Source organism: Artibeus jamaicensis, unplaced genomic scaffold (genome assembly GCF_021234435.1).
Source record: "Artibeus jamaicensis isolate MK-2021 breed Jamaican fruit bat unplaced genomic scaffold, CSHL_Jam_final contig_464, whole genome shotgun sequence".
NCBI lineage: Eukaryota > Metazoa > Chordata > Mammalia > Chiroptera > Phyllostomidae > Artibeus > Artibeus jamaicensis.
Genome location: NW_026521842.1, coordinates 130,615 through 147,393, shown reverse-complemented (window position 1 = coordinate 147,393; position 16,779 = coordinate 130,615). Strand labels below are relative to the sequence as shown.

Sequence of the window (16,779 nt, the reverse complement as noted above, 5' to 3'; positions counted from 1 at the left end):
GCGATTGTGGCGCTCTTGGGACGAGTAGTCCTGCCTCGGAGGAAGTTCAGCTCGTGCTTAGTGAGAGGTCGGGAGTGGGAACTCCCTCTTTGAAATCTCCCGAGAACAACGTCAAGCGAACCAATTTCAAATTCTGAAATAGGAGGACGCCATCTTATCTGGCTGGTCCGGATCTGAACTACGTTTCCCAGAGTCAACAGCGGTGCGACGTTACCTCTTTCAAAGAGGTGACAAGATTGCTTTCTCCCCGCAGGGACCCACGCGGGACTAAGGGGAGACACAAGGTAAGGGGGGTCTGGGACTCTCAGGCGGGAATGGGGCGTGTCCAGAGCTTCGGGTGGGTGTGCTGGCTGTAGCGGGCTGAGGACGTCGCCTTTGAGTGAATCTTTGTGGCTGTGGTTAGGTGCCTGTGAGTGTGCGGTTGTGACCAGGGTATGTGTCTGGTTGGGTTTTTTGTAACCACCTGTGATAGTGTTGGATTGGGGGGAAGGTGAGAGTCTTGTGTCTGGGGGTAATACTGCCTGTGCCCCTGTTGTGTACATATGACCAGACCCCTTGTCCTTGGAGGTGTGAGTATAGTTGTAACTGTGCAATGGGCGTGAGTATGTGGGATATGATAACATGTTTCTAAGGTGAATGTATGGTTGCGCGGTATTATGCCCTTGTGTGGTACCATGGGCATTGTGTGTCTGTGACGGTGTAGTGACACTGTCATCCCAGTTACAACTGTGTATCCGTTGTCTTGTGCGGGTGTGGCATGTCTTTCCCTGTGTGAGTGTAGCTGTGTGTTTCCAGAATGAATGTTGAATTGTGACTGGTTAACATTGAGTTGGCCAGAGTAGAGTGTCAGTGTATGCGTGTGTCCCCTAAGTAGATATGTGATGTGTCTGTGTGGAGCATTTGTGAGTGTTGGTGTAGGGAGTCTGTGACTATATGAGAGAGATTTTGTGTGTCTCGGTGGTGAGGTTTTGTGATTATGTCTTTTTAGTAGGTGTGAGATTGTGACTGTGTATAAGAGTGTTGAGGTATCTATAATTAGTGTGATTGTGTCCTGTGTGTCTCAGGAGTGGATGTGTGGTTATGTTTGTGTGACACTGACCATTTGTGCAGCACCAAGTGTGTGGATGTGAGGTGTCTGTGACTCCAGTGCACTTTTTCACTGCCGAACCTGTGAAATTAAGACAGATTGTGGCCCTAGGCAGTGAGAACCTCAGCCTTAAACTGTAACACTGGGATTGGGCCGAGTGGCAAGTCTTCCCTGACTTCTCTCCTGTGTGGGAAGTAGGGAGTTGACCCTTCAAAAATATCTTGGTCCCTCATTATTCCTTTTTTCATAAACATGTATTTTACTGATTATGCTATTACAGTTGTCCCACTCCCCCCCCCCCTTTATTGCCCTGCATACCTCCTCCCACCCACATTTCCCTCCTTTACATATGTATGTCCATGGTCATACATATGTAAGTTCTGTGGTTTCTGCATTTTCCATACTATTCTCAACCTCCCCCTGTCTTATTCTACCTACCATTTATGATACCTTTCCCCCCTCCCCCACTGATAATCCTCCATGTGATCTCCATTTCTGTGATTCTATTCCTGTTCTAGCTGTTTGCTTAGTTTTTGTTTTTGATTTTTGATTTTTTGGTTCAGTTATAGCTGTGAGTTTGTTGTCATTTTACTGTTCATATTTTTTCTCTTCTTTTTCTTAGATAAGTCTCTTTAACATTTTATATAATAAGGGCTTGGTGATGATGAACTCCTTTAACTTGACCTTATCTGGGAAGCACTTTATCTGCCCTTCCATTCTAAATGAAAGCTTTGCTGGAGAGAGTAATCTTGGGTGTAAGTCTTGGGATTTCATGACTTCAGATACTTCTTTCCAGACCCTTTCTTGCCTGCAAGTTTTTGGGTGTTTGTTTGTTTGTTTTATGAGAAATGAGCCGAGAGTCTAATGGAAACTTCTTTGTAGTCAACTGTCTCCTTTTCTCTTGCTACTTTTAAGATTCTGTCCTTATCCTTAATCTTCGATAATGTAATTATGATGTGCCTTGGTGTGTGTTTCCCTGGGTCCAACTTCTTTGGGACTCTGAGCTTCCTGGACTTCCTGGAAGTCTATCTTCTTTGCCAGATTAGGGAAGTTCTTCTTCATTATGTTTTCAATTTCTTGGTCTTCTTCTCCTCTGGCACCCCTAGGATTCAGATGTTGGAATGTTTAAAATGTCCTGGAGATTGCTAAGCCTCTCTTCATTTTCTTTGAGTTCTTGTTTCTTCATTCTGTTCTGGTTGAATGTTTATTTCTTCCTTCTGCTCCAAATTGTTGATTTGAGTCCTGGTTTCCTTCCTGTCACTCTCTTTGTTACTTAGTTGTATTTTTTGGAGCTTTGAGCTGTTCTTTCATTTGGGCAATTTTTTTTCCCCTCTGGCACACCTGTTACATAGTAAGGGGACGAAGACTTAGATGTTCACCTTGTGTGGCAACCTACCTTGCTGCATTGTGATTGGTATGTGGGGGAGGGGTCCAAGAGGGAACAGTGCTGCTTGCTCAGCTCTCTGCCAGTTTTCGGTCACTTCCTTTGCTACCCACAAGCAAATTGGGCCTTTCTGGTGCTGATTCCCGGGTGGGTCGGTTTGTGTATGTTCTAGGACCCTGTGGGTCTCTCCAACAAACTCTCCTCTGAGGCCAGGAGTTTCTCCCAATGCCACTTCAACCCCCACGGGTGTTTTCAGTAAGAGATTTTAACTTTATTTCCCCATACTGTAACTCTAGGTTGTGTGGTCTGTCTTGCTCCCCAGTTGTTCCTCCGGCTTTATCTGTATGTGAATCTGGGACTGCCCAGTCTGCGAGCCACTGCCTCACCCACCCACATCCACCAGCCACTGCCTTGCCTGCCTAGTCCTCCAGCAGCTGCTTTGCTGCAGTCCTCTCCGCCCCTCCTACCAGTCTGGGTGAATGTTTTTTCTTTAACTCCTCATTGTCAGACTTCCATACAGTTTGATTTTTCTGTCAGTTCTGGTTGGTTTTTGTTTTTAAATTGTTGTCCTTCTTTTGGTTGTGCAAGGAGGCACAGTATGTCTACCTGTCTTGGCTGGAAGTCCATTATTGCTTTTTCTTAACTCCAAGAGAGATGTTCAGAGAAGGAAAAAATTTCTATTGAACATCTGAAAGCCAAGTTTAAGGTTTATCAAGTTTTCTTCTAACTTCCCTAAAATTCTTCTTGTTTTTCAAGATGTGCTTTTCTTTCCTTCTTTTTTGAGGGGAAGGGGGAAGAAAGAGAAAGAGAAACATCAATGTGCAGTTGCTTCTGGGCAACCAATGTGAGGGTTACCTGGCTCCCTACTGGGGATTTGGCCCGCAGCCCAGGCATGTGCCCTGACTGGGAATAGAACAGGCGATCCTTTGGTTTGCAGGCCAGCACTCAATCCACCTAACACCATTATCCTCCCTCCTGCCAACATGACCTGGTTTCTAGTAGTAGGTGCCATTGAAGTAAATTACTGGGTGCCTTGGAGGTGAACTGAAAGGCACTCCTGGCTCTCTGCATACCTAATATTCATTAAAAAATTTTTTTTAACTTTTCATTGAATTAGTTTTAGACTTAAAATTGCTACAGAAAATAGAATTCCCACATGATCTTCACCTAGCTTCTTCATATGTTAACATCTTGCATAATAACAATACATGATCAAAACCAGGAGATCATGTCTCTTAATGTCTTTTTTCTGGACAAGGATCCAATCCACAATCATATGTTGCCTTAGTTAGTAAGTCTCCTTAGTCTTTTTGATCTGGCACAGTTCCTCAGTCTTTCTTTGTCTTTCCTGTACTTGACACTTGAAAAGAGTATGCTATTTATTTTGTAAATTTTGCCATGGAGAATGTTCCTTAAATTGAGATTGTCTGATGCTTCTTCATGATTTAATTCAGATTATGCATTTGAGGCAAGAATACCCCAAAAATGATGTTTTCAGTGCTCCATATCAGGAAATCCATGAAGTCATTTGTTTTATTATTAGAGTGTTCACTTAGGCAGTTGATTACTGTGGTATCTCCACTATTTTTCCTGTTTTGATTAATGTGTTTTATGGAGAAATACTTTAAATCTATATAAAATCCCTGTTTCTCATTCTAATTTTATCTACTAACCTTTTTAAAAAATAAATAGTGCTCTTTTTTATTTTTTATTTTAGATTTTATTTATTTATCTTTAGAGGGGAAGGGAAGGGGAGTGGGAGAAAAATATCAATGTATGGTTGCCTCTCATGCATCCCCTTCTGGGACCTGCCCTGCAACCCAGGCATGTGCTCTGACTGGGAATCGAACCACTATCCTTTGGTTCGCAGGCCCGTGCTCAATCCAGTGAGCTACACTAGCCAGGGCCTTTTTTTTTTTTTTTTTAAATAAAAAATTATTTATTTATATTTAGGGAGAGGGGGAGGGAGAGAGAAAGAGAGGGAGGGAAACATCAATGTGTGGTTGTCCCTCACATAACCTGTACCAGGGACCTGGCCTGCAACCCAGGCATATGCCCTGACTGGCGATTGAACTGGTGACCATTTGTTTTGCAGGCCAGTTCTCAGTCCACTGAGCCACACCAGCCAGGGCTCACCTACTACTCTTGATCCATTGATAATTCTTGCTTGAAAATGTTATTACTAGCTGTTTGCCTAAGGGTATCTTTTTTGTTTGTTTCCATCATTTCTTCTTTATTTATTAATTAGAATCTACTGATAGAGAGATTTTCCTTCTCCCCCAGTTACTTATTTACTAAATTATGTAAGTATAGATTGCATTCATTTTTGTTATTCTATAGGTTACAATTGATCTCTCACTATTTTGTTGGTCAGATTGTTCCAAATTTGGCCACTGGAAGCCCCTTCCAGTTGGTTTCTTTCTCCTTTCAATGTTCTCTTTATTACTTATTTTTTAGTACTTTCTTATTTTCTGCACCACAAAATGTTCCAGGCTGATACTGTACTTTACCAGCCTCAATCCTAAATCAGGAAATTTCCCAGGGAACACTGGCTCTTTTTATTAGAAAATGATACTTGTGGACTTCTGCTAAGATGGAGGTGTAGGTGGAAGCATTGCTCCTTCTCCCACAACCAAGTTTAAAAACAACAAAGTTTTAACAACAAAAACGCAGCCAAACCACAGAAAATTGAACTACACAGAGGTCCGACAACAATGAACCCTTCAGCCAAACTGGTAAGAGGGGCAGAGCCAGCAGCAGAGCGGGGTCCAACAGGAAAGATCCACCAGACCGACCCGGGCACACAACCCAGGTACACCAGCAGCCATGGGAGGATCCTAGGTGTGGAGAAGCGGGCAGACCCACTGAGGGCACAAGGCGGTGGACCCACTGAGGGCTGATCTCAGTCACACATTCGAGTGCAGATAAACTGGTGAAGGAAATAGCAGTGAGACGGGCAGGCCCCAGTGACAGGAAGTGGCAGAGGGAACTGCCATTGTTTCTCTCTGACCCCGCCCCGACATACGCCAGCACAAACCAATGACCTGAGTGGCCCCTCTCTGACCACACCCCCACATACAGCGTCAGAAACCAGTGATCTGGGTGGCCCCACCCTGGTAAACAACTAAGGCTCTGCTCCTCATACGTAAAGGGCACAAACAGATCAAAACATGGCTGAAGAACTTAGAGCCCCAGAGTCGAAGAATCTAAGCGATGAAGAAATAGTAAAACTTTCAGATGCACAGTTGAAAACACTGGTGATCAGGATACTCACAGAACTGGTTGATTTTAGTCACAAATTAGAGGAACATATGAAGGCTAAACTAATTGAAATGAATGGAAATGCACAGGAAACCAATAGTAGTAGAAAGGAAACTGGGACTCAAATCAAAGGAGTGGACCAGAAGGAGGAAAAAAATGACCAAACAGAAAAGGATGAAGAAACAAGAATTCAAAAAAATGAGGAGAGGCTTAGGAACCTTCAGGACATCTTTAAATGTTCAAACATCTGAATTATAGGGGTACCAGAAGGAGAAGAGGAACAGCCACGAGTGGAAAACTTATTTGAACAACTAATAAAGGAGAACTTCCCCAATCTGGCAAAGGAAATACACTTCCAGGAAATTCAGGAAGCTCAGAGAGTCCCAAAGAAGTTGGACCCAAGAAGAAACACACCAAAGCACATCATAATTACATTAGCCAAAATTAAAATGAAGCAGAGAATCCTAGAAGCAGCAAGAGATAAGGGGACAGTCACCTACGAATGAGTTCCCATCAGACTGTCAGCTGATTTCTCAAAAGAGACCTTGCAGGCAAGAAGGGGCTGGAAAGAAGTATTCCAAGTCATGAAATCCAAAGGCCTACATCCAAGATTGCTCTATCCAGCAAAGCTTTCATTTAGAATGGAAGGACAGATAAAGTGCTTCTCAGATAAGATCAAATTCAAGGAGTTCATCATCACCATGCCCTTATTATATGAAATGTTAAAGGGACTTACTTAAGAAAAAAAAGATGAACAGTGAAAGGACAGCAAACTCAAAGTTATTGAGAACCACACCTAAAACAAAAGCAAACTAAGAGGACAGCTAGATGAGGAGCAGAACCATAGAAATGAAGATCACATGAAGGGTTAACAACAGGGGAGTGGGAGGAGGAGAAGGGGGGAGAAGGTACAGAAAATAAGTAGCATAGACGGTAGGTAGAAAATAGATGGGGGGAGGGAGTATGGGAAATATAGAATCTAAAGAACTTGAGACGTGGTCATAAACTAAAGGGGGGGTGGTGGGGGAGGAGGTATGCAGGGTGAAGTGAAATGAAGGGGGGAAATAGAACAAATGTAATGGCATAATTAATAAAATATATTTTAAAAAATACTTATTTTTTTCAAGATTTTATTTATTTTTTAGAGAGAGAAGAAGGGAGGGAGAAAGAGAGGGAGAGAAACATCAATGTGTGGTTGCCCCTCATGTGTCCTGCACTGAGTACCTGGCCTGAAACTCAGGCATGTGCCCTGACTGGGAATGGAACCAGTGACCCTTTGGTTCCCAGGCCAGAGCTTGATCCACTGTGATCACACCAGCAGAAAATAATATTTAAAAATCAAGGTTAGATGTGCTTATTGCTATTGGATGTCATTGTTTCTTGCACCTCTCACTATGAAATATGTATGTATCTACACACATGCACGTCTGTATTTATCTGCATGTATACCTATCCAGATAATCCATGATTTCATAGGATATCTTCAGTTCTGCTTCAATACCACAGGGCTTATTTTTGCTGCCCCCTTTTGCTTTTTCATAACTCCTTTCCCTAAACTGAAAAACTTGACTCTAATGAACCACAATACATTTATTTGCTGAATCTTAAGTAGAAAATTTAAGAATTGCTAACAATACCCCCACACCTCATACAGTTCTTTTTGTCTTTAGTCTTTTGCGTATGTGAAACATTAACATGTTTCTAAAAGTCAGAATTAAAGAAAAGGTCTACTCAGTCACTCTTCTTCATTTCTGTACCCGATAACCCATTGTAGGTAACCAGTCTCATCAGTTTGTGAGGGGTTTTTGTAGATAAATATTCATAACAGAAAATTTACCATTTTGACTATTTTTAAGTAGTTGAGTGACATTAAGAACATTTGCACTGTTGCACAGACATCACCACTGTCCATCTCCAGAATTCCTTCAGTCTCCCAGAACTGAAGTTCTATACCCATTAAACAATAACTCCCCATTGCCCCCTCCATCCAGCCTCTGGAAACCACCATTTTTCTCTTTATCTCTATTAATTATTGGATAATAATGATTAATTTGTAATCAAATTATTATAATTTGTAGCTTTGATACCTTTGGCTTTGTTCTTTTTTCTCAGGGTTGCTTTGGCTTTTTGGGATCTTTTGTGGTTCCATACAAATTTGATTTTTTTGTTGTACTTTAAAAAATGCCATTGGGATTTTGATATGATTGTATTAAATCTGTATATTGCTTTGGATAATATGGCCATTTTAATTATGTTGATTCTTATAATCTGTGAACATATAATATATTTCCATTTTTTGCTGTCATCTTTAATTTCTTTTAATAATGCCTTGTAGGGTTTTTTTCTAAAATTTCATTGGATTTTTGTTCATTTGCAACTCTGCTGTATTTCTTTATTGTTTCTAGCAGTTTTTTTGGTGGAGTCTTTAGGATTTTCTACATAAAGAATGAGGTCATCTGCAAAAAATAATATTTTTACTTCTTCATTTCCAACATTTGTATGCCTTTTATTTTTTTCTCTTGCCTGATTGCTCTGGCTGAGACTTGCAATGCTATGCTATGCTGAATAACAGTGGTGAGAATGGGTATCCTTGTCTTGTTTCTGATCTTAGATGAAATGCTTTCAGTTTTTTACCATTGAGTATATGATATTAGCTGAGGTTTTGTCATATAGCCTTTATTATGTTGAGGTACTTTCCTTCCATACCTATTTCATTGAGCATGTTAATCACAAATGGATATTGTATCTTGTCAAATGTTTTTTCTGCATCTGTTGATATGATCATATGGCTCTTTATCCTTTACTTTGTTAATGTGGTGTATCACATTGATCAACTTACATATGCTGAACCATCCTAGTCCCCCTAGAATGAACCCCACTTGATCATAATGTATTATCTGGTGTCAAATATTCTTTGAATGTTTGGTAGAATTCACAAATGAAGCCATCTGGTCCTGGATTTTTACTTTGGGAAGATTTTTTATAGTAATTTCAATATCCTTACTGTTGATTGGTCTATTTAGATTTTCCAGTTTTTCATGATTTAGTCTAAGAAGGTTATATATTTCTAAGCATTTGTCCATGTCTTCTAGCTTGTTGAATTTGGTGTTAGATACCTTATTTTGTCATGTATAATGTGCTCCTGTGTGTTCTGCACACTCACATTTTTGGGCCAAACTTTCAGGAAATAAGAAAAATTAGAAGACAAAGAAAAACACTGATGTGAGAGAGAAACATCGATTGGTTGCCTCCTATAAGTGCCCCAACAGGGATCAAATCTGCAACTTAGATATGTGCCCCGACAGGAATCGAACCCATGCTCTTTCAGTATATGGGACAGTGCTCTAAGCCACCCCACCAGGGCCAAACCAGTTTTTTAAATTTTTAATTCAATTTTTTATTTATATTTAGAAACAAAACCAATTATCATATTTCAGGATATTACTTTGCATATGGACATTGTTATTGCTTTCTAGAGTTACACTCTTAATGCATAAGCATAAATAAAAGAACTTAAAACATTTATATGGATACAGAATTAGTACTACCCATGTGTAATGTGCATCTTTATTTTTCCCTCAAAAGTTTGGGCAGAAAAGTGTGCGTTATACATGACAAAATTAGGTAAGTCTTTCATTGCATTATTATATAGTTCTTGTGTCTGTTGTAACTTCTCTTTCTTATTTTGTTTATTTGAATCTTTTTTCTTAGTGAGTCTAGTCTTATCAATCTTTTTAAAGAACAAGTTCTTTGACCCTGGTGGGGTGGCTTAGAGCATTGTCCCATACACCAAAAGATCATGGGTTCGATTCCTGTCAGGGCACATACCTAAGTTGCAGATTTGATCCCTGTTGGGGCACTTAGAGGAGGCAACCAATCGATGTTTCTCTCTCACATCAGTGGTTTTCTTTTTCTTCTAATTTTTCTTATTTCCTTCCTTTTACTGACCTTAGGCTTCATTTGTTGTTTTTTCAGTTCTTAAAAGTGTAGTGTGGGGTTATTTGAGATTTTTTTTTGCTTCTTGAGGTAGACCTGTAATACTATAAACTATTGCCATTTTTGCTGTATCCTAAAAATTTTGATATGTCATATTGTCATTCTCATTTGTCTTTATGGTATCTTTTGTTATTTTGTTATTTTTATTTGGTTTTTTTATTGTTGTTCAAGTACAGTTTTCTGCCTTTTTCCCCACCTCTTCCCACCATCCCAGCCCTCCCGGACACCCTCCCCCATTTCCACACTCCCCTTGTTGTTGTCCATGTGTCCTTTATAATTGTTCCTGAAAACCCTTCACCCTTTTCCTCCTTTATCCCCTCCCCTCTCCCTTCTGATCACTCTCAGCCTGTTCTCAATTTCATTGTCTTTGGCTATATTTGGCTTGCTTATTCATTTTGTTGATTAGGTTCCTGTTAATGGTGAAATCTTTTGAGCTTTTAAAAAATTTCTTCTTTAACCCTGTTGTTGTTTAGTAGCATGTTGTCTGACTTCCACATATTTGTGATTTTTCCTGCTTTCTTTTTGCAGTTGATTTTAAATTTCAAAGCATTGTGACTGAAGAATATGTTTGGTATGATTTCAATCTTCTTAAATTCATCAAAGCTGGTTTTGTTTCCCTAATGTATGGTCTATCCTTAAGAATATTCCAGGTGCATTAGAGAAGAATTTATAATCTGGTGTTCTGGTATGAAAAACTCTGTAAATATCAATTATGTCTATTTGGTTTAATGTGTCATTAAGGAAGATATTTCCTTATTGATTTTCTTTTTGGATGATCTGTCTATAGCTATCAATGGGGCATTTAGGTCCCCTATATGATTATATTTTTGTCAGTTTCTACCTTTAGTTCTGTTTGTATAATTGCTTTATATCTTTTGGTGCTGTCAGGTTGGGTGCATATATATTAATAAGTATGTCTTTTTGATGTATTCTTTCCTTTATCAGTATAAACTATCCATCTTTGTCTCGTTACTTTTTTTAATTTAATCTTGAAATCTATTTTGTTATAAGTGTGGCTACATCTGCTTTTCTCTGGATGCCATTTGCTTGGAGTATCCTTTTCCACCCCTTTACTTTGATTATGTGTTTGTCTTTGCAGCTAAGATGTATCTCCTGAAGGGAGCATACAGTTTTTGTTGCTGTTTTTATTGGTGGTGGTGTTGGGTTTTTATCAATCTCACTATTCTGTGCCCTTTTTATTGGTGAGTTCAGTCCATTTACATTTAGGGTGATTATAGATATGTGAGGATTTTTAAGCTTATTTATATTTTGTTATCTGATAGTTCTGTGCTTTCATTGTTTCTTTTCTCATGTGTTTCTGTCTGTGATTTTAGTTTGGTGGTATCTTATGATACCACCAAAATCCTATGATTTTTTTCCCTTTCTTTCTTCTTTTTGTTTGTATGGGTTGTTTTTTTGTTACGAGTTTCAGTTCTAGATTTGTATGTGAGTGTGCATGTGTGGTTACCATTAGGCTTATGTAAAAGAAAGTTTAGTTTCAGATACATAGTAGTTCTTTTTCTTCTGATTGTACCTTTTCCATTCCTTTGTGCAAATTCAGACCTTTTCCCCCTCCTCTTTTATGTTTTTGTTTTCACAAATCATCCCTCTTGATGCTGTGAGTTCATTTCCAACTTGCAGTAGGTATTGTGTTCTTTTTTTAATGTTTTTGCCTCCTTTAATGTTTATGTTATATTTATCGTTTGATATCCTATTCTGAATAAGGATTATAGTTTTCTGTTTCTCTCTGCTTGTCATCTTACTCATAATTTTGAGTTCTTTTTTCTTTTTGTCTCAGGTAGAAGAACAAACACCCTTCTGTATTTCCTGTAATTCAGGTCTTGTGAATTTCCTCAGCTTCTGTATGTCTGGAAAAGCCTTTATTTCTCTTTCATATCTAAAGGATAACTTTGCCAGATAAATTATTCTTAGCTGGTGATTTCTCTTTCAATAATTTGAATATTTGGATCTAGGTACAGAAACTCTTTTCTAGTTTTTATAGGGGTTCTGTTGAAAACCCCTATAATAATCTAATGGGATCCTTTTTAGGTTACCATCTACTTTTTCCTAGATGCCTTGAGAATTCTCTGTCATAAATTTTTGAGTTTTAATACAATGTGCCTTGGAGAAAGCCTTTTTTGGATTGAGATAATTAGGTGTTGTGTTAGCCTCTTGAATTCAAGGATCAGTTCTTTCTATTGGTTATTTATTTCAATACACTCTCAGTCCCTCCTCCCTCTCATCTCCTTCTGGTTAACCCATTATTCTTATACTGCTCTTTCTGATGGAGTCAGATATTTCTCCTAGAGTTTTTCTCTATTTTTACTCTCAGATCTTACACTTCATCTGGGTCATTTCTAGATTTCTATCTTCAATATCACTAATTCTGTTTTTTTAATATATTTTATTGATTATGCCATTACAGTTGTCCCATTTCCCCCCCTTCATTCCCCTCCACCCTGCACACCCCCTCCCCCACCATTCCTTCCCTTTGGTTTATGACCATGTGTCTCAAGTTCTTTAGATTCTATATTTCCCCTACTATTCTTGCCGTCCCCCCTATCTATTTTCTACCTACCGTCTATGCTACTTATTTTCTGTACCTTCTCCCCCCTTCTCCTTCTCTCAGTCCCCTGTTGCTAACCCTCCATGTGATCTCCATTTCTATGGTTCCTCTCCTGATCTAGCTGTCCTCTCAGTTTGCTTTTGTTTTAGGTGTGGCTGTTAATAACTGCGAGTTTGCTGTCCTTTCACTGTTCATATTTTTTATCTTCTATTCTTAGGTAAGTCCTTTTAACATTTCATATAATAAGGGCTTGGTGATGATGAACTCCTTGAATTTGATCTTACCTGAGAAGCACTTTATCTGTCCTTCTATTCTAAATGAAAGCTTTGCTGGATAGAGCAATCTTGGATGTAGGTCTTTGGATTTCATGACTTGGAATACTTCTTTCCAGCCCCTTCTTGCCTGTAAGGTCTCTTTTGAGAAATCCACGGACAGTCTGATGGGAACTCCTTTCTAAGTGACTATTCCCTTATCTCTTGCTGCTTCTAGGATTCTCTCCTTCATTTTAATTTTGGCTAATGTAATTATGATGTGCCTTGGTGTGTTCCTTCTTGGGTCCAACTTCTTTGGGACTCTCTGAGCATTCTGGATTTCCTGGAAGTGTATTTCCTTTGCCAGATTGGGGAGGTTCTCCTTTATTACTTGTTCAAATAAGTTTTCCACTCGTGGCTGTTCCTCTTCCCCTTCTGGTACCCCTATAATTCAGATGTTGGAACGTTTAAAGGTGTCCTGGAGGTTCCTAAGCCTCTCCTCATTTTTTTGAATTCTTGTTTCTTCATCCTTTTTTGTTTGGTCATTTTTCCCCTCTTTCTGGTCCAGTCCTTCGATTTGAGTCCCAGTTTCCTTTCCATTACTATTGGTTTCCTGTGCATTTCCCTTCATTTCAATTAGTTTCGTCTTCATGTGTTCCTCTAATTTGTGACTAAAATCAACCAGTTCTGTGAGCATCCTGGTCACCAGTGTTTTAGAAAGTTTTGCTATTTCTTCATCGCTTAGATTTATTGGCTCTGGGGCTCTGAGTTGTTCTTGAGCCATGTTTTCATCTGTTTGTGCCTGTTACCTATGAGGAGTGGAGCTTTAGATGTTCACCAGGGCAGGCCACCCAGATCGCTGGTTTGTGACCATACGCTATATGTGGGGGAGTTGTCCGAGAGGGGTCACCCAGGTTGCTGGCTTGTGACGCTGTATGTATGGCAGGGTCAGAGAGGGACAATGGCGGTTCCCTCTGCCACTTACCACCACTGGGGCCTGCATGGTGAGGTCCGTCTCACTGCTATCTCCTTCACCAGTTTATCTGCACGTGAATGTGTGACTGAAATCAGCCCTCAGTGGGTCCACCCGCTTCTCTACACCTGGGATCCACCCACAGCTGCTGGCTACCTGGGTCATGCGCCCAGGTCGGTCTGGTGGATCTTTCCTGCCCAACCCCACTCTGCTGCTGGGTCTGCCCATCTTACCGGTTTAGCTGAAGGGTTCATTGTTGTCAGACTTCCATATAGTTCAGTTTTCTGTGGTTTGGCTGCATTTTTGTTGCTAAAACTTTGTTGTTTTTAAACTTGGTTGTGTGAGAAGGTACAGTGCTTCCACCTATGCCTCCATCTTGGCGGAAGTAATTCTGTTTTTTTAAGGTTTATTTTATTCTCATTTGAGAATAAGTTCACAGATTTTTAGAAAGAGGGGAAGAAAGAGAGAGACACAGACAGACAGACATTGATCAGCTGCCTTTTGTTGGCAACCTGACCAGGGATGGAACCTGCAATCTAGGTATGTGCCCTGACCAGGCATAGAACCAGAGACCCTTTGTTGTACAGGGACAACTCTCTAACCAACTGATCCACACCAGCCAGGGCAGTATCACTAAGTCTTTTGTCCATCTGGTCTGGTCTGTTTCTTAAGCTCATTCTTTTTCTCTTTTTATTATTGAGTTCTTCAGCTCCAGAATTATATTATTTTTATAGTTTTAATTTCTTTGGTAAAGTACTTGTTTTGTTCATTGATTTTATTTCTGAGTTCATTAAACTATCTTTCTGAGTTATCTTGTATCCTGTTGAGTTTTTTCAGAATGGCAATCTCTATCATTTCAATCATGTTTCTATGTCTTTAAGCTTATTTTCTGGAGGTTCTTTATTTTGTTTCTCAGCTACCTAGTTACCTTGATTACTCGTGGTATTTGATGGACTATGTTTCTGCTTTTATAGGAATGAAATTTGCTTTTTTAACAGGTATTCAGTGCTTCACTGTTTTAGGCTGGTAAGTAAAAGTCTTTCTTTTGTTTTCCAGTAGGTGGCACAAGTTTTATTTTTCTCTTAACTTGCACTGCTGGGGCTTCTGGGATCTCTGTAGGATGGTGTTACCTCACCTGTGGAAAATGCCCTGTCCTCCCTGGGAAGGTAGGCATCCCCTCTGTCAACAGGTCTCCTTTGTCTCAGGGCTCTATGCTAGTGGGGAAATGTCATGGACAGTGGGGCTCCTGAGATGCTAGTGCTGCCTCCTGCAACTAGATGCTTCCAGCAATGCTGTGCTGCCTGAGGTATCCCAGGTGCCTCCACTGCAATGGATGGGGACAAGTTGAGCCTGTTCCTGTATTTTTTACCTTGTTCTCCTTCCAGTAATGGTGGCTGCCAGACCTCGGTTGACACATCTCTGTGTCTCTGTGTTCCTGTCAGTGGGTTTAGCCACAGTATGTGCCTGCCGCTTAGAGAGAAATGTTTCTGCTTTTCTAGTCTTCAGGGCTGCCTAGAGAGTGTGTGTTGCAACCTAACACTTAGCAGCTACAGGGTCTGCGAGGGCCACTTCTCTGGGAGGTGAGGGGAAGCAGCTATGTATCTGGGGCTTTGTTTTCTTTTTTTTTTTGAGGTTTTTAAAAAGATTTTATTTATTTATCTTTAGAGGCGAAGGGAAGGAGAGAAGGAGAGAAATACCAATATATGGTTGCCTCTTGTGAATCCCTTGCTGGGAACTGGCCTGCAACCCAGGCATGTGCCCTGACTGGGAATCGAACTAGTGACCCTTTGGTTCACAGGCCTGCACTCAATCCACTGAGCTACACCAGCCAGGGCTGGGGCTTTATTTTCTACCCAGTAATGGCAGCTGCTAGACCACAGCCGGCACACCTTTATGTTCCTTTCTGCCTCTGTCACTGAGTTCACATGCAGTATGTGCTGACTACTTAGGCAGGAGTGTTGATTTTAGCCCCTGCTCCTTAGGGCTGCAGAGTGTGTCCACTGTAACCCAACTCCTCCCCTGCTCCTGAGTTTTCTGGAGTCACAGTGAGCTCCACATTTTGGATCTGTAGCACCCATCTCCATCCTCCCCTGTTCTCTCAAATGTGCCCACCTTCAGTTGTTTCAATGCAGGGATCTCTCAGACATGTTTGTGTATTGAACAGGGACTTCTTTGTTGAATTGTAGTTGTGCAGCTTGTACAAGAGCAAAAAGCTGGAGGACCTCTCATGCATCCATCCTGCTGATATCACTCTGGTATCACTTTATAAATTCTGTAACCTGCCTGCCTTGCTTAATAGTGCATTGCTATGGTACTGTTACTTTTTAAATACTTTTTAAAATATTTTATTTATTGATTTTCAAGAAGGAGAGGAAAGGAGAGTGAGAGAAACATTGATTTGTTGTGCACTTATTTATGTAATTTATTGGTTGCTTCTTGTATGTGCCCTAACTGGAGATTGAACCCACAACCTTGGCATTTCAGGACGGCACTCTAGCCTGCTGAGCTACCTGATCAGAGCACTACTGTTACATTATAAAATCACTGTATTGTATTTCATTACTGAGATACACCTTAATGTATTTATTTTATTGCCTACTAGAAAGTACTTATGTTTCTATATTTTAATTTTGAAATAGTCCCCAAAGTATTCCTGTACATACAACTTTGTATGTTTTTTTTTAAGATTTTATTTATTTATCTTTAGAGGGAAAAGAAAGGAGAGAGGGAGAGAAACATCAATGTATGGTTGCCTCTCATGTGTCCCCTGCTGGAAACTGGCCTGCAGGGAACTGGCCTGCAACCCAGGCATGTGCCCTGACTGGGAACCGAACCAGGATTGTCTGGTTCGCAGGCCCGAGCTCAATCCACTGAGCTACACCAGCCGGGGCCAACTTTGTATGTTTTTGTAGTGAATTTATTGGGGTTGGGCATTACACATTTATTAAGAATTTGCAAATATGAAAAATCTACTAGAATTCAGAGAAATGAAATATTTTTTAAAGTTATGCTCACTTTTTAAATTGCACATAATGTTATAGGAGAGATTAAATTTTTATACAAATAACCAAAGTAAAGGATGATAAAGGGGACTAGTGTGGCCTGATAAGTATACTGTGAGAATTCATAATAGGGAGATATTTGTATGACCCGAGTAGCTGTTATCATGTCATATCATATATCGTATCTACGTCAACTGATCCAATAAGAACTTTGTGAAAATGGATTCATTTTCTTGAATGATCTATATTCCCTGCAGTT

At 40.1% G+C, this 16,779-nt stretch overlaps 1 protein-coding gene across 5 annotated transcripts in view; it reads left to right on the top strand.

Annotated features, from left to right (window-relative positions):
• Positions 1-136: 136 nt before the first annotated feature.
• The window catches only part of ZNF565 (zinc finger protein 565), a 70,535-nt gene continuing 53,892 nt past the window's right edge, over positions 137-16,779 (top strand). For 4 of the 5 annotated variants that reach the window (XM_037145981.2, XM_053666625.1, XM_053666623.1 and 1 more), the window contains exon 1: positions 137-284. The gene's annotated coding sequence lies outside the window, so the exon portion shown is untranslated. Of the gene's footprint in view, positions 285-14,574; positions 14,685-16,779 lie in introns of all 5 variants that reach the window. The other variant, XM_053666624.1, reaches the window with a different exon arrangement.